At 37.0% G+C, this 24,872-nt stretch overlaps 1 pseudogene; it reads right to left on the minus strand.

Annotated features, from left to right (window-relative positions):
• LOC142159444 (histone deacetylase 9-like) overlaps positions 1–24,872 on the minus strand; it is a 126,624-nt pseudogene that overhangs the window by 89,089 nt on the left and 12,663 nt on the right.

Below are 24,872 nucleotides of genomic sequence, written 5' to 3' on the forward strand. Positions count from 1 at the left end.
TACATGACTTGATTTAATGTTTACAGATGAAATGCAAGAGCACAAATTGTAATGATATGCTTTGGATTGTAGTTAGTGAGTGTAATTCATGTAACCATTTATAAAAATAGCCATAGCAGATAATTAGTATAATATGAAAAATTGTTGACTACGATATAGTTCAATAATGACAAAGCAGAAAACAGACCTTCAATGCACTGTGAAAATAAAATTACAAAAATGAATAACATATATATATATATATATATATATATATATATATGTATGTATGTATATGTATATATATATATATATATATATATATATATATATGTGTGTGTGTGTGTATATATATGTGAATATATATATATATATATATATATATATACATATATATATATATATATATATATATATATATATATATATATATGTTATTCATTTTTGTAATTTTATTTTCACAGTGCATTGAAGGTCTGTTTTCTGCTTTGTCATTATTGAACTATATCGTAGTCAACAATTTTTCATATTATACGAATTATCTGCTATGGCTATTTTTATAATATATATATATATATGTGTGTGTATATATATGTGAATATATATATATATATATATATATATATATATATATATCTATGTGTGTATATATATGTGAATATATATATATGTGTGTATATATATATGTGAATATATATAAATATATATATATATATGTGTGTGTATATATATGTGAATAAATATATATATATGTATATGCATAAATATATATACGTATATATATATATATATATATATATATATATATATATATTTCTATATATATAAATAAATAAATATATATATATATATATATATATATATATATATATATATATATATATATATATCTATATATATATAAATATATATTCATATATATAAATAAATATATATATAAAATTATGGGGGAATCTATTTATATATATGTTCCTCTTTCTATCATCTAAATATTGTTTGTTTCACCATCAGCTGTCCTATACTACATATGTTAGAAATTTAATCTGGTTTCCTATATTTATGTATATGACAATGGCAGTGTAAGCAAGCAGTATTCCTGCACCAAGTGGTTGCAATTAGAGGATAGCCAGTATGACATATATCTCTGTGGCATGCAGCTGTATGTCAGTTGCTGCTGCCATATATTGCTCACACTTTTGCAAAGATGTCAGCATTATGAAGGGGGGAATAAAAGCTTGTATATGTTTCTCTTACAACACAAGAACATTTGTATCTTTAATCGGCAGTGAGCAGGGAAGGATACCATTGTACCCCATATGATTTTCATTAGAGGTTATGAAAGCAAAAGTGTGAAGATAGGATCCTGACTGCTGGATGGTCGCAGAAGTAGCTCCACAGCTGCAGGCTGCTCACTCAGGGACCTTCTGAGGATGGAGGATGATGACAGCCGTGCGAAGAGATCTCTGATAGCTTTTCACTTTTTGGGGTCTTTGATGAGCAAACATGTGGCTTTCTAACCAAAACAAAGCAATAGGAAGCACATTTACAATACTGGCCAAAGGGGAAAGTGATACCTAAAGCAGAAGTAAAAATATCATCAAGGAGTGAAAATAATGCCAGTGATGGATGATATTTCCACGCAGCTAACAAGTAATTAATGAAAGCATTAATCTTCCTTTTTGTTTTAAAGGGCCGCTAAACTTGATATGCATGTATCTTTATAAGAACAAAAGTGTGCTAATATCTATCACAAATAGAGATCATCGGACAAACGGAAACATTTCAAACAGTGTGATCCATGGAACTTATTAAGTATGGTGTAGGGGTCATTTAAAAAGCTACAAAAATATTTTTTTGGGGGATTTCAGGAACTTCTTTTTGCACTATTGTGCCCATAGAAGAAATGGCATAGATTAGCATGCTGCAATGCCGTCAGCTGCTGGGGGGGCACAATTGGGGGGATACATCTGTAAAACATGCTTACCAACTTTTAATTTTTCACCCCCCGCTGTGAACTAGCAGTATGTGGGGAGCAGGACCTCACAAATTTGGATGAAATGACGCAAATGCATTATTCCCTTGTGGGGGGCAGGGCCCAAATAACCCAATTCACTGTGATTTGGTTATTTTGCACCAACCACACTATTGAGGAATTTGCCTTTATAGGTACACACACACAAATAGTGTACACGCACACTTTCTATAGGAATTTGCCTTTATAGACACACAAATACCAATGTAAAAAAAAAGAAAAGATGTCAGACGTGCCGCATGAAATAAAGACAGACCCAAAATCCCATTACATTTATTTATTAACATTTATTTATATAGCACCAGCATACTCCGCAGAGCTTAACAATTAGGAACAAACGCAGCAGTAAAACAAGGTATGGTATTAAGCAGACAAAGAGGCCTCTGCTAATGAGCTTACAATCTGTATATATATTTAAGACAAATTAGATGACAAAATGCAGGCTTTTAAAGGAAAAGTAGGAAAGTAGAAATTAACTAAAGGTTGGGTCAAAACGTGATAGTAGGCAAGACTTTCAAGAGACATTACATTTACCGGCGTGAACATTTCCATTTCGAGTTTCATTCCAACCACTGATCATGCAAAGCATTTGCATAAATGTTTTCAGCTTTAGAAATGACCCATAAAGTGAAAAATAAAATACTGCCACAGATTTGACAATGGATTTGTCACCATTATCATACAAATAAAGTACTTATATATTAGTCGCACTAGTAATTCTTTTGTGATAGTCCTGGGTTTACAGTATATAACAAAGCTAGTAGAGATGCATGGAAACATAGGTCTACAGATGTCAGATTGTTTCCATATTGATAGAGAGCTGAACGATCTACAGTGTCTGCATGTTGTTGTATCTGGAATTGTTGGATAGGGGATTAGGTCTAAATAATTAATTAGCGTTGGGGCATATGAAAGGGTGATAATAGTTTTTTTTAAACAATCCATATTGTTACATTGAAAATAATGTTTTTACAAAATCTGTGTATCATTTACTTTGCTTCGCTTCAATTTTGACAATGACTGAAGAGTTGAGCGTGTGTTAAATATACAAATATTCTATGCAAATGGACATTTAACACCTGCTAAAATGTTTAGTAAGTGAAGTAAATAATGCTTTAGACCTACATTAAAAGAGTAATCAAACAACAAAGTGTCTGCAAAAACTACCCTCTCATTTAATCACCTACCACTAGGAATTGTTGCCTACTTGCTGATAGTGAGGTCAGCCCAGGACATAATCACTGGGCAATAATAGTACTCAGGATCATAGAAAGAATAAACACAGTACCGTTGTAGATGAAACAACTAATACAACACTCATCACACATCTTGAATATCATCTATTAATACCAAGACAACCGCAATGAGCAATGACTTCTACATTATACGTAATATATACATATGGTTCTTTCTCTGTAGAAGTAACTTTTAAATGTACTTAAAAACAAAATAATTTTCTGAAAACATTTTCAAGAACTTTATATGACTTCATGCATTGTATAAAATATAAATACTGCTTGTTATTGTTGGATCCCAAATGGCAAAAACAAAAAATAAGTTCAACTTGCCAAACACTCAGCCCTACACGCATATTAAACAAAGCATGAAATATACACAGCAGTGATTTCAGTTATGTTTCAAAGCTGCTCTTCCATGTACACAAATATAAAACACTTGGTGATGCTTCACAAAGGAACTTTTTATTTTCCCCACACAGAAAAATACAGAAATAAATTGTAAATAAGATTAACATAATTATCTCGTTGTTCAAATTCCTTTAATTTTGCTCTTAAACTTCTTCAGTTTTTTTGATGAACAATTGTTCTATATAACCCTGTAATAAACCAATGGGGATGTACAGATAAGCTAATTATTTTGACGCAGTTAAAGTTTTGAAGAATATCAGTATTTTGTGGCAGCCAAATTCGTGGTACTGCAAAGGTTTCAGAATTCAGCACAAAAGCACCTTTTAAGAACAAACAATTAAAAGGGGAACATAATACCAAATTGAACAAATATATATATATTATGAACCACCTTTCATAACTTAAAGCAAACACTTTAATAATTGTTTGGTGAATTGATCCACTAATGATTAAACTATTACCCCAAAATGTTATATCAACCTTATACATTTTCCATTAGGCATGGTTATACTCCTGGCTCCTAAAACAGCATTTTTATGATTAATTTTAAATAATCCAAAAAAAGTCAGTAAATATCATCATAATTAGTCATAAAAAAGTCATAATTGTCAGTCAGTTAGGCTATGACCTGACTGGAGAGAAGGAACTTACTGGCCCAAGACACTAGTCTCCCATCTAACACTGTGTTCATTGTATTATTGATTCTTGGGGTGTATGGTTGGTAATATGAATGGTAGTTATTTGCACCAGAATTGTGATGTAATCATTTGCACCAGAAATATGCTAAACAGACTTGTTTTAAGTTCCCTCAGAGCTCATGAATCTAAATAGTGTTTTTTTGTCAAAACAAAGAAGTATCTCAATAAGTCTGTCAGTGTGTCTGCAAGTACTAAAAAAAATAGACATCGTAAGTTTTGTCCACATTACTAATTTTGCAGATATTCCGCAGCGGTATGTAAAACTAGAGTCTGCGAATGGAAAATAACAGACTAGTAAATGGCGCATCCAAAGAAAGAATATTTTTTTATTAACTTCTTTGACTCCACTCAGAATTATTTTAGCTTTGGGTGGAGTTATCAAGTAATACACACCCTCTTTTATCTATGGGAGTTTTCTGCAGATTGGCATCATTTTCCAAACTCCTGAATACAGGTCTACAAAATTAAGAACAGAAAAATAGAATTCTATCAGCGCCTCACTGTCGGCTACCTCTGGGAGGTACCTTGGTCAACTACACAATAGTACAGGGACCCAACCAGCGTTGTTTGTCTCTCAAATGAAGATAAGAATAAACATAAAAATACTTATATATTCAATGATGAGAGGGACAGATGTCGTTAATGATAATTAATCAATAACTTTCTGCATTATTATTATTGATTAATTATTATATTATACAACGTTTATGTACACACAGATTTGCACTATTTTGTGTTTATTTTTCTTCCCTCTCGGTCTGTCTGCTTTCAACATGGGAGAGTTGTGAATGACATCTGTCCCACTCATCATTGAATATAAGTATTTTTATGTTTATTCTTCATCATAATCATCATCATCACCATTTAGTTATATAGTGCCACTGATTCCCCAGTGCTGTACTCAGCGATGTAACTCACTCATATCAGTCCCTGCCCCATTGGAGGTTACAGTCTAAATTCCCTAACACACACACACACAAAGACAGAGAGACTAGGGTCAATTTTGATAGCAGCCAATTAACCTACCAGTATGTTTTTGGAGTGTGGGAGGAAACCGAAGCACCCGGAGGAAACCCACGGAAACACAGGGAGAACATACAAACTCCACACAGATAAGGCAGGGAATTGAACTCATGACCCCAGCACTGATAAGCAGAAGTGCTAACCACTAAGCCGCCATGCTGCCCATTTATTCTTATCTTTATTTGAGAGATAAACAGCGCTTGTTGGGTCACTATACTATTGTGGTCAACAAAATTAGCAATTAGTGTTTCCACAAACAGGACAAAAATCTTTGTGGGGGGTAGCCTAATGCAGTGATCCCCAGCATGTGCCAGACACATTGCTCTACGTTAAATTAGGGCTGGACACATCACATCACTTGATGCTGTGTGAAAATGTGCTAAAAGGACACACAATAATATTAATATGTCAGATTGAAAATTGAATCAGTGAAAGCAAAGTCCATCTAAGCATGAAAACCTCTTCATTCAATCAACCTGCTACTACGTCACCAGCTACAGCAAACACAAACAGTAATATAACTACACACATGAACAATGTACAGTGTAACGAGATGCGTACATTACTGCTGCCGCCTCTTAGATATATCAACCAAATGTTTTAAATTTGCAAGGATGTCTGCAGTGTAGAGGCAACAGCAGACACATTAAAGGAAAACAATTCTAAATGATTAGAAGATTACAGGAAACATCCTTTTCATGTTTGACTAAAACAAGCACTATGATCGTGAGAACACAATAAAGTTCCGGTAGAAATTACTGAAGAAAATTAGCAAATATTATCTTAAGTGTGATAGTTGGCTATTATGATAATAGCCATCCCAGTTAACACAATTTACATAGCCCATTCCTCAGATGCGAAGCACCAAGTTCATTTTGTCATCCTATGCCTCATTAACTATGTATTAATCCCCAGTATTAGTGCCATTTGCAGGGTAACATACTTCTAAAGAAACTTGGCATGTGTTCAATGTTCTGGACAAACCTCAACTAATTACGAACTTTCTAAAATCTCATTTCTCCTAGCTCTTATATTTAGTCACACTTCCTGCTATCAAATATAATGTTTATTGTACTTAGTGTTTATTATCAAGAAGGAAAAAGATTAAAAAACAAAGGGACTTTAAAAAAAAACCTGTAATAATACATATACTTTAATATGGAGTTGGTCACCCTTTTGCAGTGATAACAGCTTCCACTCTTCTTGGAAGACTTTTTACAAGATGTTGGAGTGTTTGTGTGGGAATTTGCACCCATTCAATTTGTCAAGCATTTATGAGGATAGGTAGATAGATAGATAGATAGATGGATGGATAGATAGATAGATAGATAGATAGATAGATAGATAGATAGATAGATAGACACATTTACTAAAAGCTCCAGAAGTGATTGAATAGAGATGCCTACCAATAAGTTTGGTTAAATTAATAATTGTAATAAAAATGACCTTATATCCAGGAGAGTAACAATAGGGGGTACAGGGTCACACCCTCCCTCCAATCAAAGCCCCCTCACAAACCTCCTAGGCTCATTCTGACTGGTGCATGCTCATAATAGGCCCCCACTCTACTCTATTGAGAGCAGAGAAGGGTCTGGGAGGCGAGAATGGCTTATATTTAATACCATTTAGAAGATCCATGGCCACAACATAGAGCTGTCTCCTTTCCAATTACTTCTGAAAGTGAGTGGAATGTAACAGAGATCAACCAGAAAAAAACTGAAAGGGGGCAGGGGTAGTTCCATAGTTCCAAGACATAGAAGGGACATCGGATTGGACATTAGCCGCGTCTGTCATCTACGGCTTGAATCCATCCTCGTTGACCCAGAGCACCTCTCCTTTATTTTCCCTGCCAATCACTGTCAAATACAGTAATTAGCTTTAATGGTGGAACGTGGTATAGCTCATTTCATCTACTTTTATTAATTATGAAAAATAATATATATACTTTTTTGATGTCTTCATTTAATACCATATTATCTATTTTTTTTTTACATTTTAACAGTATGACTATAATAACAAGAGTTTACTGACAATCAATTTTGTCTTTTCCTAAAATCCCTGTAGATCATTTGCGAAGAGTCGTCCACGTGTATTATCCTTGTGGGTGGTTGATGTAATTATGCTTGCTTGTTTGAAATTTGACCTTCATTTTAATTTATATATATAGTTTTATAAGCAAATCCTAGGGTTGTAAGAAGAACTAAGCCATGTGGAAATACAATATTAGATAAATGAGACTTGTGGTAAACATCATCTGAAATGTGTTTCTGGCTATAAACACTTTTTGCAAAAGAAAAGAAAAACATGGTGGTTGAAGGAAAATGATTTTGCTTAGAGGACAATACATTGAATAAGTAGTTTTCTTCCAATCACAGAGAATTTCTGTAAAAGTGGAAAGCTTTGCAATGCACTGTAAAAGACAAATATTGTAATATTTATGCATCATTGGAGCTAAGAACAAAGTAGAAACCAATAATTTATATTTTTGGATAAATATATATTTTTTTAGAAATGCTCATCATTTTGCTGTAACCTAAAACATACCAGTACAGTGGCGCACGCAGGGGGGTTTCTGGTTCCCCAGAAACCCCCCCTCCGGGAACCAACGGTACTCCACAGCAGCCGCGGCGCTGTCAAAGAAGCGTCCGCAGCAGTGCTGTATTGTAGTATAATACAGCACTGCCGCGGATGCTTCTTGACAGCGCCGCGGCTGCTGTAGAATTCAGACTCGCTGAAATGGAGCTGCTGCGGGAGGCGGAAACCCCCCCCTTCTAAATCCTGCGTTCGCCTCTGCAGTAGTCCCAAGTTGCCTTGTTATAGGCACAACCCTTTAAATGACTAAATTGCATGTAGCTTTTGTTACACTGAATTGCAATTCATCTATCTGGGGTTTTACAAACTGTGAAAAATATTTAAGTCATAGTATTAATTGAGAATTATTAAAAATGCATGATATATTTATGTTTAATTATTAGTTTAGTGTTAGTTATCCATTATTCCTATAGGTTCAGTTTTTTAGGGTGATGTCAAATTTGCACAGGTGTTTGTGTCACAGTGAAGAATCATCTCATTCACTGGGCCAGCTGCGCTCCTGGGAGGTATCTTGGAAATGTGAACTGTTTGTACTTTGAGGCTGGTGAATGGGAAATCACTGATCGAGTCTTTTTTTTTGTATTAAGCCACTGTACATTACTATATGGGTGCAAGTCCAGTAAAAATAAGGGAATGGTATAAGCAGTAGCAAGGTCAGTAGAGCAAAAACAATAAAAAAAAGCTAATGCATTCAATAGTACATACAATAATATTTTTATAAATTAATGCTAACCAAGATAAAGCGTAAAAAAAAATTTTTCGCAGCAGGTTATAAAGCAGTTCGTACACTGTAATAATCCAGGATTATTTGTTGATATATATCCTCAAATATTAAAACCTAGTTCAGTAGATGATCTGTCTAAATGGTATATCTAGCTCTTGTTAACATACCAAATAAAATGTCAAATTTCTGTCAAGTCTAAACCTTCTATAAACTGTTTAGACTGGGTGTACTCTGGTCATATACATTAACCTTCAGAGATCATGCAGGGAAGATAAAACCAGGAGGATAGACGAACGTTAGTTCACAGTTAGCTTTTTTTTGGGAGAAAATTACACTTTGGGTCATTACTCTTGTAGTCAACAATATCAGTCTTTCTCAAACCTTACACATGTTGTAATTATGTTTGGAATGCTTGGGTGGCATTCTGGAATTATTTGCGTAACTCAACACGACTAAACATAATACCATATGATATTTACTTTCAGTTGGTTCATTTTAAAGTAAAATAAAGAAGGAGTTTTTTTGCTTCTGACTTTTTATTACTATACTTTGTGTTCTTTCGATTGCCACACCTTAAAGTCCATCTTCCCACACCATGACCTCTAGTAGACCTTGGAGCCTAAGAATAACAGTATATCACTCTTTGCTTCTTTCCACTTTTTTCCCACACACAATGCAACCCAGACCTCACCTTCAGCTCTCCTGAGGCCACTTTGCAAGCCAGTGCGATGACACAGCCAAAGGCCATGCGTGCAACACTGGACGAGCGCAGCTCATTCCAAATGGTGTCACTGTCCACCTGAGCAAACAGTCAGTAAAGAAAGTAAAAAAAAGAGAAAGAAAGTATAAGAGAAAACAAGTCTGTGAGGGAGGGTTGGCAGGGTGACAGCCAATGTACAATAACATTAGTCTTCCGTCTTGGCCAGCTGAAAGCCCCTTCTGGACATGTCTTTGCTTAAACTTTTTCCTGACACAGACTTCTCCAATAGAAACACATTCCTGTCATGCCTCACTGCTATTGCCTGTTTAGATTTCACATTGCAAACAGCATTACATAGGCCAGAACTGGCATACTCACAAGCCCATCAGAAGCGAGCCCACAGTAGTAGAGGTAATGTTCAGCATGACTTACAACTGAATTCCGAACATCAGAGAGCCCCAAATAAAATAGAGTAAAAGCATAACAATACAAAATAAATCTGTGTAACCGTAATACATATAGTAAATGTAATGTTAATGTTTACAAATCTATATATTCTTTATATAAAATACAGTGAAGGGTAAAAGGAGCTTGTTATGAGTGTTCTTTATGTGAACTCCTAGGCTGCAGAAATATAGCATCCAATACTAAGTGAAAAGAGTTGCTCTCTTGCAGTTCAAAATTCAATCAAAATCAAATTGCCGTATGATCATGATTTTGGGCGGGTTCAGTTTTGGTTTCTCAGCTGTGGATGTGCTCGTGGTTCGCAGTTCTTATTCATAGCTCCCTTTCTCCACCTTAACGATTGCATGGATATGTTAATAGGACAGTCCCAATTAAAAGGGTGCCTCAATGCACATCCATTCCCTCACAGCACGGTTTCACTCATCCCTTCTCTGAGGGGTTGACGTCACTCACTGAGTGTTCTCTTAGTCCTGCCCACTCCCCCTCTGTGAGGATAATGTCACTCTGTTTGGGCTCTGACACTTACTTGCTAGTGTTATACCATTATAGTCATACAATTACATTCTGAGGCAATACAGTGTATTCCCCTGACTGAGCTCTCATCTCTACCATACAGCCACATTCTGAGGTAATATTTCCCTCAAATCTGTCCCACTTTACTCATATTCTCACTGTCATGATGTACTTTAGCCTTCGTGGCACTTTTCGGTCTCCACTACCCTGAGCTTAGGACCTGGGGCAACCAAGTATTGGTAAGCAACTTGTGCTCTATAAAAACAGTAACTGTTATAGATTAAGACCTGGTTCTGCAGGTCTTAGAGTTGGCATACTAGTATCATATCATGGGGGTCAAACAAGAAGTATATATTATGTTGGAAGAAAAATTGAATTCTAATCCATGTGCCGTGAAGTGCCTCTGGAACCTCTTATGAAGTCACTTCACTTTTCCTCTCACACTCCATAGAGATGCACATGAAATTCAGTGATATTCCGCGTACTGTAGAACCGGAATATGAGCTTATTGGCACATTGTGCACGGTTCCCCTTGCAACGAATTGAATCGTCACCCTAATGTAAGAGTAAAATTTTGATTAGTGGCGATTTTTTATTTGTACAGCATTCAGCTTTGATTTATGCTTATTTTGTAATTAGTACCAGTGATCCCAATGTACACCAAACTAATAAGAAGAGAAACATATTACTGGCATAATGTACCGTGTTTGTTTTGCCCCAAGTCAAGCAGAATTGTTCCATATATTTGTGACATGATATTTGACCATAAATATGGCAAAAGCTGGTGTTGAGTACTGTGTGTTATAGTTGGGATGGTTCATTACGGGAACAGTGCTATCCAGAACTATGCTTTCCCTAACCAGTAGTATCAGAATATTTTCTACCCAGCCACAAATGTTTTCTATACTTCTATAGTTTTCTTTCAGAAAATCTAGGCAAATATTTAATTCCATCAGCACCATGGGTACTAAATTAAATTTAACCATGAACAATTAAGGAAAATAAATGATTATAGCACCACATAGATTGCTAGATGAAAGAAGTGGCATATCACTTTAAGAAATTATACTATCCTTTTAGCATCACATTAGTGCCCATTAGCCTTGCTATACAGTATATTTTAGCCTTCTGCTTCTTTCTGCTGAAATATGAAACAAAAGAAATTGCTTCATTTCAAAATGGATTTTTAAGTCCAACAAGTATAAAGCGTTGTAAAGGTAATATTTAAGCTTTAATGTTAGTGTAATAATTATTACATTTGTAAGTCAAAGTATTTGCATTTTTATAAACCATTAAAGAAAGTTCTGCGGTCTCTGCAAAGTCTGCGGTGTGCAGGTTCCCTTGACAAAACCAACAATCAAAGCCAACATCCTTTAAGAGAGACAGAAATTCTCTCCAAGTCCGGCTCCTCCCAGCTGAATTGAGACAGTGCCAATGACTGGCCCTACTACACATATCCACAGGTCTCAGCTGTAAGGAATCCCTTTCCCTGCCTTACTCATAGATCACAGGAGGCAACTATTAAGCCGTTGAGAAAATTCATAAACTATGGCTGTATTTTTATTCAGCTGGCAGGACAGCAAATAAATTATAGTCTATTTAAGGGCAGCCAAACTGATACGCTGACACATTGCTCAACAAAATAATAACTGCTCATACTCAGTGGTATGCTGTTTATAACGTTAATAATGGTCTCCTCTTGACATGAAATAACAATCTCATCCGTTAGATTTAGAGTTTATAAAGAAAAGTTTACATTTTTTACATTTTTACAGGACATATATCAAAGATTTTTGCAATTTTCAAAAGGAGAGAATTACTATAGGTTCTGTGCTGTCAACACTGTAATGATGTTGCCTGCTAAATATTTGTATTACAGTTACAGTGAAGCCCAGGGATGTAAGGTGTCTGTTATAGTCAGTATAATTAATTCCATTTTTATGGAAAAACCTGGCTATGGAATGGGGTTTGTCAATGTCCTGAGCATAGCTATAGGGAAGGTGAATGTTACAGAGCAGCGAAGCAGTTTTCTACACACAGAATTCTGCTATATCTGAACTACAGGGGTTACCCAGCCAGAGGTATGACTTTGCTCCAACAAACGGGCTATCAAAGTCAGCTTTGTCTGATGTTACAGGCTATACAACTCAGGCTTTATTTTATGCTAGGTGAAAAATAATGTAAAATAATCCCAGACAATATAGGGACACATGGGAGCCCTAGCCCAAAATAAGAATTTTAATTTTGTTCTGGTATTCTATACCATGGTATATTCTGAAAAGGGGACGGGTGATGGCTAGGTTGCATCAAGGCCCAGGCATTCATTATATGTTATCAGATGTCCCTTATTAAAAGGATTAGTACCTGTTTTGGGGGGTCTATTACCAGGAAACCTTCGCTCTCAGTAATAACGTTCCATGGCGATTCTTGGCTGCACAGCCATATACCATTCTTCTTGCCTCCACTTATAGATCTACTACAATCTCCAAGGAAAGAGTTTTTCTCCTGGCTCCTCCACATCACTTGTGTAGACACCATTCAGAAGTATGTATTTAGGCTCTATATTGCAAAGACGGACAAGGGGGAAAACTTTACTTAGCAGACCGTGGCCTGTGGATGATCTCTGTGCAAAATATGGCAGCCAGTTTGGGGTGGGGAGATCCATGGCTGTAAATTGGGGGATGAACTCTATGCAAAATATGGCTGGCAATTGGGGTTTTTTACTTGTGCAATAAATATTGCAGCTGGCAATTTGGGTTTATGACTCTGCAATTTAGGGCTATGAATGGCACTTACCTCTTTGCTATATTTGGCTGACATGGGAGTATCCGAAGAAAAGAGTAAACTCGGCTCCAGTGTGCTGGCTACTTGGGCCCCACCTGAGCTGTACACAAAGCCTCAGTAGAAGCTTTTGCTGCACGCAGCCTAAGGAGGTGTGACTGCAAGGATGCTCTAGGATAGGTTCGCAGACTAGTAAGCTATTATTCTGCCCAGTCAGCAATCCCCATTTTTTCCTGATGCCCAAGGCAGACCCACCTTGGCAAGCTTGGCTGGGAGTAGGCCTATAACTGTATAATATATGGATGGCAATGGGGGCTATTCTTTTACCTTCTGGCATAGCAGGCTTTCTACAGATTTTGGCAGTGACCTTTGGGCTCATATAAGGAGAGTGCTAGGGCTTCTCTTCAGCTTGGTCTTAATAATCCATGGATCACTATACAATTCAGAGGATTGGAAAGCCATAAAAGGAAATATCTATCAATGTCCTGTACCCACAATATGAATGAGCCTTTACTGACTCTTCAATAACCATGAACTATCTCCCACACTCAAAACACTGAAACTTTTAAAACTTGGTTTCACAAATTTAATTACGACTAAGTTACAACGCTAGTTACAAATATAATTCAAACTAAAGCATACAGTACAGCTCTAAAATTGTGTCTTGTAATTAGACATTATATTTAACTAGAAAACCAGTCAGTAGGAAAAATAAGTTACAAATAAATGTTTAAAGTGCTCTCATTCAAAATTAACTCAATGCTTCCTCTTAAAAATTTGAACATATTTATTATTTTTTCATTTTCAGATCAATGTTATCACTATAGAGTCATTAGAACTGATAACAAATACTACCAATCAATATGATCTATATTTGCAGATTAATATGTTCCGTATGCTCACTTATCTTCAAGATCTTGAAATGTGATCCACTTGCAGGTAAAACAGCGGCAAATTAAAATGACTATGGGCAGCAATGGCCTCCCAGTCCATAAGTTTTTTGTGCCTGTCCATCCACTGTAACACTCATGATTACATAATACAAGGTCATAATACAAGGTCATAATACAAGGTAATACATTGATAACTTTGAAAGCACTCTGGTTACTGCCCCAAATCTTCTTACAATAATGAGCCACAAAGGTCAAATTATGATTTTAAATTTATTAAGCCTTGTTTGCATCTTTATCTTGACCTTATAAAAAAACATTCTTACCTATGCACATTTGATAAAGTCATGTTCCATTTCCATCTCCCAACTATTAAAGGATAACTCCTGTATTACAGAAAACTTCCTCTCTTTTTGTAGAAGCCGGGCCCCATTTCAATGAAGCACACTTATCTAGCTTTAACAGGCAAGAATATTTGAACAAAGCATCTCTCATACCTGAGAGAACCTTTATTTATTGAAGACACTCTATAAAACATCTAAGTGTTCTTTTCATTATACTGGCCCTATAAAATAAAGATGGGAAAAGACATAAAAGTTGCATTTGTTGACAATGAGTAAAAGCTGGTGGATGACGGCCCAGGTGGCCGATGTCACTGTGTATGATAGTTTCATAAAAGCTAGCTCCCACCTATCTATGCCTTTTATAGAAGAAAAAAAAATCATATCCTTCAGCGTTTAATAAATTAAAACAGGTGCTACATAATATCTATTTCTTACTCACTTGACATTTCAGACTCACAAATAAAGGAAAAGAGTCCAAGTCACATTTTTATTACAGATAAATGTATTATGCAGTGAGATAAGGCTGAGTAAAGCAGGTTTAAATCAACCATACTGCCTATTGCTAATAAATATAATCTTTAGGTATAATCTTCATGCCCCACAACGGACACAGTGGAGATGAAGCTGGCTATAAATGCTATAGACAAGTTTGCAATTGGAAAGGCTTCTGACAACAAATGGAAGGCATTAAAATTTGCTAGTGGCTGAATACATGAATTATGTGATAGTCAGACCACATTGGTCAAAGAAGGGTCTCTATAAAATAGTAGGTTTAAGTCTGGACAAATTTCTCACAATGTCAGGCTGATTCACAAGATTTTGATATGCACCAGTTTTGGCCTCATTTCTGTGAACACATTCCATTTTATACACAAATAGCCTGATATAGAGTTGGACATCAGCCCAACTTTCATAATTTATTTTCCAGTGCATATGCACTAAAACACCATTGAATTTAGACATTTGTGCAACTTGAACTTGCACATATGATTGGAGAGGTAAATTGGGGGCGTACAAGGGCAACTGAAGTACAATGAGGGCATGCACGCATAAGTGGAGATGCAGCCTATTCTATTTAGGTCACATCTCGAGATACGCCAATCGTTTGCTGCTACTCGAGCCCTGCTGTAGTGCATATACAAGCTGAGGTTGATTATCAGCATGTATCTTTAAAAAGGTTCAAATAAATGAATAGCTTAATAAATACAAATCAAAACAGGGTACCCCCCACAAACTGAAATCAGCACCAATACTCTTAGCCTGTGCTGGTTACTGCTAACGTGAGTGAATAGACAACATGAGCTTGTCCCAACATAACAGGGGAACTGTAGTTCCACATAGTAATTTACTCATCAATAAACATTATAAGATATCGTACATAAACACCCATTCCCTCATTACTATTTTTGTTGCTCTCCTAAATTCACAGTGATCTTCTTTTCTTCTTTCCTGAAGTAATCCATGGGTTTAAAAATAAAATTAAACATGTAGTACAACAAATAACCTGAACCTCTAGGAGCTACAATGCAAATGGCAGTAAAGCAGCCTACCGTACGTAGCCAATCAGAGCGGCTTTCCTCCGATTGGCTAGAGGATGAAAATACCTCTATAGCTATTCACATATAGACCCTGCACGAGCTATAAATTAAATTCATTATATCAATTCATTTCATTGTAGCAATGTAGCAATTAAATTCATTCATAACGCAATTGAGGTCTACATGTGAAAAACCAATCCGAGCGTCTTTCTCATGCACTTGTCATTAAGAGGAAAGCCACTCTGATTGTATAATCGATACTTACAGAATAATTCTTAAAAATTAGAATATTTGTAACAGTTGAACTGAAATCCCAAATGAGGCTCCTCTGCTCATGCACCAACCCAGAGCTTGCTTAGAAGAGTAGAGCAGAGGTCCCCAGAGTAGTATATAGATCCACATTGCAAGACCTTCCCCCCCTCCCCCTTAAAAAAGGCTAAGTTCACCCCTGGGTAACAATTAGCAACCTCCACCAACCTGCTACAATGGGATAGACAATATGTAATTTAGATTTATTTTTCAAATCATTTATACATATTTTTATTTTATTTATAGATTTTAGACTAACAATGAACTATGCATGAAATGTTTGTAATATAAATACATTGATTTCTAAAACGTTAAACTTAAGTTGGCTCACAGCTATTATCAGGGCATTAAAATTGGCATTTTATGAATTTGAGTATGAATTATGAAGTGGGCCTGTGTGCAAGAGTGGTGCTTCCCACTTCCCCATATATGTGACTATGAGATAATGGCATATATATGTGTGTAATATGTTGTCCTTCCCACTTTCCCCTACCACATATGCTCTGTTACCATTCTCCACTTGTCACCCTGGTGGTTCTACCTGCTGCTGTGTCCACTGGTGGAGGGTTTTGTCCTTCACAGCAGTTGCTTCCACTGTTGCTTCATGTAGGAAGGAACTCTGAGCAGAGCGCTGGTGATTCCCAATGATGATGTCACCAGTGTTTTGCACAGACCGCTCATAGAGCATCTGCATGCGCTATGTAATGCAGTGCAGCACACAGACTCCTCCACAACCAGACAACACAGCAAGGGAAGAGTTGCAGGCGTGGATTGGGAGAGCAGTGTGAAGCAGGTCCCAAACTGTCCTAGGAGCCAGGACAAAATCCTGACTGTGTGGGGCAGTTAAAAAAAACAGGACTGTCCTACCAGAATTAGGACATATGGCAGACTGAGCTGTTTTCTCATACCTGTTCTTGAAACTGTGACTACCTGCTTTGGGTGTCGTAAGTTCTGCAGATGCTCCTCTGGATCCTGGAATGTTGGGGCCCTGTTTAGAAAAGAGATAGGCACTAAACACCATGTGTAAAGCCAAACACTCTAGGCTTTCCTCCACAAACCAGAACCAACTTTAAAAAAATTAATTGACCTTCTTCCCCCAACTTACCTTGTCATTAAATTATTAGCTCCCACATTTAATACAGACCACACATTGAATTATTAGCCCCTGCAATAAATAGCCCCAATCAATCCTAACATAATCATCCATAACTTTAGCAGCCCCCACATTAAATAAAGATATCCACCACCTGCTGATATATTAAATGAAGAGCAATTAATTTACACAAATAGCCTCTACCAGTAGACACATGTTATTAGTTCCTAATGTTACATTACATTAATACCCCATTTCATTAATAGAACCACTATGTAACTATTATAGCCTTGCACACCCAGCACCCATGGTGAATACGTCACTGCTCTGCAGCCAGCCTACAGTATATTGTAAGTCTATAAAGTTTACCTCATTGCAAGTTACATACAGTATAGTGTATTTAAATTGTATTTAATTGAACGAAAAGATCAAAGCTGATACCCATACCCAAAAAAACAGCTCTTTGCCCCAGGACAGTCCTAGTTTCCTCTGTAAAAGGGCTTGTGGTCAATGAAGTTGGAGATGTGGCCGCAACAAAATAGGGTATGGATTGAGGTTGTCTCTTTTTTTAATGTAGAATGTTTGGAGAAATAGATACCTATTTATTTTTTTAGTCTAGTACTACTGTATTTACTGCACGCTATTAAATACATCTTTGCATAAGAAAAAAACATTTCTCTTCTACACATTAATTCACAGTCACAAGAAACAAAAATAAAATAATTTGAAAGAAGGATTTAGTAAGGGAAACACATGCTGTAACCAGATTCCTGACTAAGCTGATCACATAACCAATCTTGATAAACAATGGCCTGTTCTGTAGATAAGATGTGTATCTTGTTCTGGTCAAAACGTCACTTTCTATTGTAATGTTCTAGTTTTATTTATTTTTATAACTTTGTTTTAATAACAGAATTTGCAACATACTTTTTAAGAGACAGTTGGAATACAGTGATGTCAAATGGCAACTATTTGTTCCCTTTAAGCATGTCAAAATATAAAGATGAAAAACACAATGATCGACTCTTAGGGGTATATTTACTAAACTGTGAGTATGAAAAAGTGGGGATGTTGCCTATAGGAACCAATCAGATTCTAGCTGTCATTTTATAGAATGTACTAAATACATGAGAACTAGAATCTGATTGGTTGCTATAGACAACACCGCCACTTTTTAAAACCCGCAGTTTAGTAAATATACCCTTTAGTCCTGATTCAGAGTGGAACAAAAGCATCAGTACAACTTGCAACAAGTGTATACATATGTCCAACTTATTCAGAGTTGAAGATGTGCCTGAATGAGTAGCAGATCCGTCCACTTGACAACAGACACACCCCTCAGACACTTATGGCCAACTTGCTAACATGTGCAAAAACCTTTAATTTTATATGTTACAAAGACAATTGCTGTGAAGCATCACTTACACTTGAATAACCTAGTTAATAACTTAATACACCAGGACCAACTTCCCAACATGCATACGGGAAAAAAGTTTATCTTTGCTACAGCGCGTTCTGCAAATCCTAATCTATAGCCAAACGACTACTAAGCATATACAAATCACCTGCAAACCTCTATTTACAAATGGTTCACTAGTTCAGATGTTTGTCATCATCATCATTATCCGCTACTTACACCTGCCCTTACCACCCACAAATAAAAACTATTTTTCAGTTGTATCTGCGACTATGTCCCAGTCTGAATCCATACACAGTTGTTCAAACACGCCATTGCCTTCACTACAGTATCCATTTCCTCTCCCATCAGACTTCTTTAGGCTTAAGGAGTTGTAAGTGGCAAAAAGTTGCAGGTCTGAATAGCTGTAATTGCGTATGTTCATTTTTTGAGCATGCGCAGTGCAAAGATACACTACACAAATGGGCGTACGTCTTAGTCTGAATCTGGACCACTATGCCCCAACTATTGACGCTTCTTGTTAATGCCACGCATTACATTTACTACAAATCTGAAAATATTACTTGCAATAATAAGCAAACCAGCTGGCTTCATATCATGAGACATATTTTAGTATTTGTTTTAATAGTAAAATATTTTTACTGCAACAGCTTTTCAGCACACTATAGACATCTCTCAGGTGTCATGGGTTGATATACTGACAAGAGTGTTATTTTGGAGAGCCTTCCATGTACATGAAATGATAACTGACTTTACACATTAAAGATAGTAGATAGTCAGATTTCAGCTCCTACTTCTAATATTATTCTGGGATCCCTTGAAAAGTATTATTATTTTTTTTGGATATCCCTATGTAGTTCTTTGGCTGAGGACTGAGTTCCTCCTACGCATTTCCTGTCTGCACCATCCTAGGCGACTCCAATATCTTTTGTGAGGATTAATTGAGATGAGCAAAAATCACAAGGGTCTTATTCTGTGAATAGCTGGTGTTTATGACTATTACAAGTAACATTAACTGTTGAAAGCCCAAACTACAAACTATGACCTTACTGCATAAAATTAGATGTTAACTTCTTCTCATATTTTTCCTATATTTAGTTTTTAATATTTAGTAGAATAATAATAATTAGTAGCCTTTGGAAAACTCCCCATTTACTAATTAGATTTATTTCTTGCAAGTACTAATGTTCAATTTTTCAACTACAGTTCACTACCTTCCATAAGCTATCAAACAGATACAAGCAGCTATTTTAATGATTATAGGGTTTTGATGCAAGACTACTAAATTTGATGATGTCAGTAATGTGGCAGCCTGTCTGCCCACTGACTGACTAAGGGAAGTCTGGGAAAGCCATGTAGGAGCCAATCAGTAAATACAACAAACAGAGATGCCATATTTGGGTATTGTTTTATGGCATTCAAAAAGAAAAAAAGTACAGTAGAAAAAAATAATTTGCTATATGAAGGTGAAATCTGCCTTAAATACTGTTTAAATCTACAATCATAATATTACAATCAGTCAGGGATAGTCACTTCCAGGGGAGGGCTGGCAAATTTTAGCCAGGGGGGCAAGACTCGATTCAGCAGCCTTTTTTAAAGGAAAAAAAATGCATGCGGCCCAGTAACCCATCCCAAAGTAGCTCACTATGGGACCAGCCAGGGGTTGCAGATGCCCCCTAGTCCAGCCTGCCCCTCGTCATTTCTGTACTAGGTATACTGTTACAACCCAGACATTATAAAGAACAACATTTATCTCACTTAAGGATATGTAGATTTGTTTTGATCAATTTTAGTTTTTGTGTAATCCATGGTGAGAAATGATGTCCTATATTGTACATTAATATGAATATCAAAGGCCAAAATACTGACTGTAATTACCCATGTGACAAACACCAACTTATGTCTGGCAAACCATTAGGAATTGGTATACTTTGCTTGGTGATGATTTGTATATAGACCCCTACTGTTCTACATTAATACAATTGAGCATCTTTACAAACAGGTATTAAAATAGTGATCAATGATCTTCCAGGAAAAAAAGCAAGACATAGGGCTAGATTTACTAAGCTGCGAGTTTGAAAAAGTGGGGATGTTGCCTATAGCAACCAATCAGATTCTAGCTGTCATTTTGTAGAAGGTACTAAATATATGAAAGCTAGAATCTGATTGGTTGCTATAGGCAACATCCCCACTTTTTCAAACCCGCAGCTTAGTAAATCTAGCCCATAGCCTTAGACTTTTCCACATTGAATTCATTGAGCCTGCTACTGATCCCAGTCCAGGGGTAAATTTATCAAACTGCGGGTTTGAAAACTTGGAGATGCTGCCTACAGCAAGCAATCAGATTCTAGCTGTCATTTTGTAGAATGTACTAAATAAATGATAACTAGAAACTGGTTGCTATAGGCAACATCTCCACTTTTTCAAACCCGCAGCTTGAGATGAAAATCCTGGAATACCTGGTAAGTATATTGGAATTGATGCTAGGCAATATGATAAGACTGTGTTTAAAGGCAAAGAACCGGCAGACTTAGGGCCCAGGGACTGGCCAAATAAGTCCAGAGGAACCTTGTCTCCTAGGAGACTAATTACATTTTACCACTGTAAAATTATACATGTTGTTGCAAATATTAACAGATGAATCAATACACTGTGACCCTTAGTATAAAAAAACAAGCAGGTCTTTGGCAGCCGAGGTAGCAAGTGCAGCTGGGAGTCAGACATAAGTGTGACATACCTATTATGTGTAATGAGTAACTGTCTAGTTAAATGCAGGTAGCTAAGTCACTTAAAGGGAAACAATGTTAATATAATAAACGCTGATTGGGTACCATTAGCATAATCTGTATTTATGGTGAAACCAGGGACTATGCCACTGTAAAATATGCTTAGTAATATGTGTACTGGGCATGTGCATTCCTTGTGTCATCATGCAATAATATGGGAATATTTCCCACATTTTGGAAATTTTTTATTAATTGCCTGTATAAAAAAATTTTTTTGCCCCTGAATAAATGGGAGTAGCCTTGAGCCCTGCAGCCATAATATGCAGAGAGTGACTGGTGGTGCAGTGAATAAGAGTACAGGGTTTCAACCACCTACTGTATTGCTTGGAGCTTCAAGGAGACAAAACCTGGTCAGGAAATTGTGAATAAAACGTATATATATATATAAAATGTATAAAATAAGTTCAAAGTAATTAGCTGGTGTTCCACTAACAGTTAACTGCCTATGTGAGAGTTTACTTACTTTTATTTATTAAATCAGGATGAGGTAGAAGAAAACGTTTTCATTGAGCTGATAAGAGTTATCATATGGTTCTTTTTTCACTTTATAATTTTGATCTCTGTAGTCTTATAAACTTTCAATGCAATGTGTCTAAGCATTCTTAAAAAGGTTAATAGAGAGATGAAATTTTTTTGCTGATGAGGAAGTTAACTTTGCACAGTAGGCAAATGTGTGTGTGTGTGTGTGTGTGTGTGTGTGCCAATCAAGGTGTTAGCCCAGAATGGTGTTATGGTGACTTGGTGATTGAGTCACCCTCAAATACAGTCATTACCAATATACAACAGTTTACACCCATTTTATAGCGGTGGTAGTCAGTAAGAGAGTACTGACTACCCAGACAGAAGACATGACGACACGAGGACTCCGACTGAAGAGGAGGGCGACCTGCCAAAAGAAGTACTTACTGGAATGCAGATGTCTTCAGACGACGACTCACTGTTTTGCCGGCTCCCATAAATGACATCATCCTCAAGCCCTTTAAGGCGGCGATGGCCGGAGCCGCCTGTCATTTATGACAGGTAAGTACTATTTTAGGGGTTAGGGGTGTTAGGGATATTAGGGTTAAGATTAGGTTAACCCTAATGTAGACAACGAGTCGTCATCTGAAGACATCTGCATTCCGGTAAATACTTCTCTTGGCAGGTCTTCAGTTGGAGTCCTCGTGTCATCATGTCTTCTGTTGGGGAAGTCAGTACCGTAAATAGGTACTACACCCGCTACAACAAAATATATGTGCCAAGACAAATGGAATTGAAAACGATTCAGCATTTCCATTGTTTTTTAGTTATCGAAAGCAATTTAACACGTTAGTAGAAGAATTCCGTGGACACCTAATGCTCACTTTTAGTATTTTTCATTTATAAAACTTCAGGCTTTAAGTGGAAAAATTCTTGTTTATACCGTGGCGCAACCTTATCCTGATGCCGTGGGTTAGCGGGTGTGTCTTCTGTGTGTACTGCAGGTTGGTAGCGCTGGACGGGCGGTCGTGGTAGCTGCGGCCGAGCGGCTGATGTCCCTGCTGTACTTCCGGGTGGCGGGTGGAGCGCACAGGCGCCTGTGCGTTCCACTTTGAGGTCGGGTTCTCCTCTTCTGTCTTGCTTGCCTTTAGGTGTGCGGGGTCTCTCTTGTGGTGACTGGTGAGTCGGTCGGTGTCTTTGTGGGTGTGCTTCCAACGCGTTTCGTCCGGAGACTTCCTCAGGGATGCAGGTTTCAGAACTTCCCGCCACCCGGAAGTACAGCAGGGACATCAGCCGCTCGGCCGCAGCTACCACGACCGCCCATCCAGCGCTACCAACCTGCAGTACACACCGAAGACACACCCGCCAACCCACGGCATCAGGATAAGGTTGCGCCACGGAATAAACAAGAATACAACCAATAAGCACGGGAACTGGAACACCCAGACAATCCGCCACGGCAGCACCAACTATCAAAATACCAACACCAAGCGCAGACGTCCAAGGTAAGCCCTCCCAGAAGGGTTGTCGCCACCAACTCCTAAACCTTTAAGTGGAAAAAGTCACTATTAAAACTCAGGTGATTTCAGTGTAGACAGGCAGAACTGTGTGCACTAGACCTACATTAATTTACTCATGGACTATTAGTGTTATACAATGTAGAAGATATAGAAGTCCAGATAATTACCATCAGAAGTCAACCTTTTGGGTCAAGCACAGGACCTTTTTTCCAGACAATGCCATGGACCTTTTTATAGATTGAAATCTTCCATTTATACACAAATTTTACCACTAAGTGGAGTGACGTGGCACCTGCGACCACAGTGTGTCATTACTGCCACGTATCACAATGCTAACTATCGGGTATATTTACTTAACTGCGGGTTTGAAAAAGTGGAGATTTTGCTTATAGCAACCAATCAGATTCTAGCTATCATTTTGTAGCATGCACTAAATAAATGATAGCTAGACAGCGAGTCGTCATCTGAAGACATCTGCATTCCGGTAAGGTCGGCCTCCTCTTCAGTCGGAGTCCTCGTGTCGTCATGTCTTTTGTCGGGGTAGTCAGTACCGTAAATAGGTACTACACCCTTTTATAGAGTGAATTGTCGGGTAAAGAGGCAAGAAACCAGAAATGTATGTGATAAACTACCAGGTTGGTGCCATGGCATAAGTATTTGGGTTAAAATGACCATTAAAGAATTGGGGATTTAATGGGACTGGGATTAAGCAGATGTTGACAATAAGGGCCACTGCAACCCACACATATTTTCTTCCTTGTTATATGGCAGGATAAGTGTGCTTTCCATGACAAGAGTTAGATAATTGTCTGATTCCAGACAGAATATGGTAGAATATTTTGTTTAGCTTTAACAAACAACATGTTACAAAAAGAGTATTTTACAGACAAGTATACTTGATCCAGCCATATGTTGAATTTACTTATTTAGTATTTCTGGTTGATAGAGCCTGGGCACTGTAACCCATGTGAAGCTCAGGCTCTCAGTACAACACCTATTTCCTGGAAGCAGTGGAACTCAATCCAAGTCTTCTATTCATAAACATGATAGAGTTTGTGAATGTTTAAAAAAAACTAAACAAAGATAACTTCTTGTGCATGTACAAAAAAAATATTCGTAAATAAATTAAATATTTGTAGATTAATTAAGTTGCTATTAATATGTTTACTGAAAGATCCAACAACATCCAAGTGATTTAGTTAAGCCAGCTCAGAGGTATAAACTAGTGTCCCAAGGTAGCACAGAGTGCCAGGAGCCATAAACTCAATATGAAAACTGTATTTTTTCAGATGTATGAATTTAGCTTATTCAAATGTGCTGAGCTTTCAAACGACTCCACAAAATAGTCATTATAGAATGTTTG

The sequence above is a fragment of the Mixophyes fleayi genome, chromosome 5 (genome assembly GCF_038048845.1).
Source record: "Mixophyes fleayi isolate aMixFle1 chromosome 5, aMixFle1.hap1, whole genome shotgun sequence".
Classification (NCBI taxonomy): Eukaryota; Metazoa; Chordata; class Amphibia; order Anura; family Limnodynastidae; genus Mixophyes; species Mixophyes fleayi.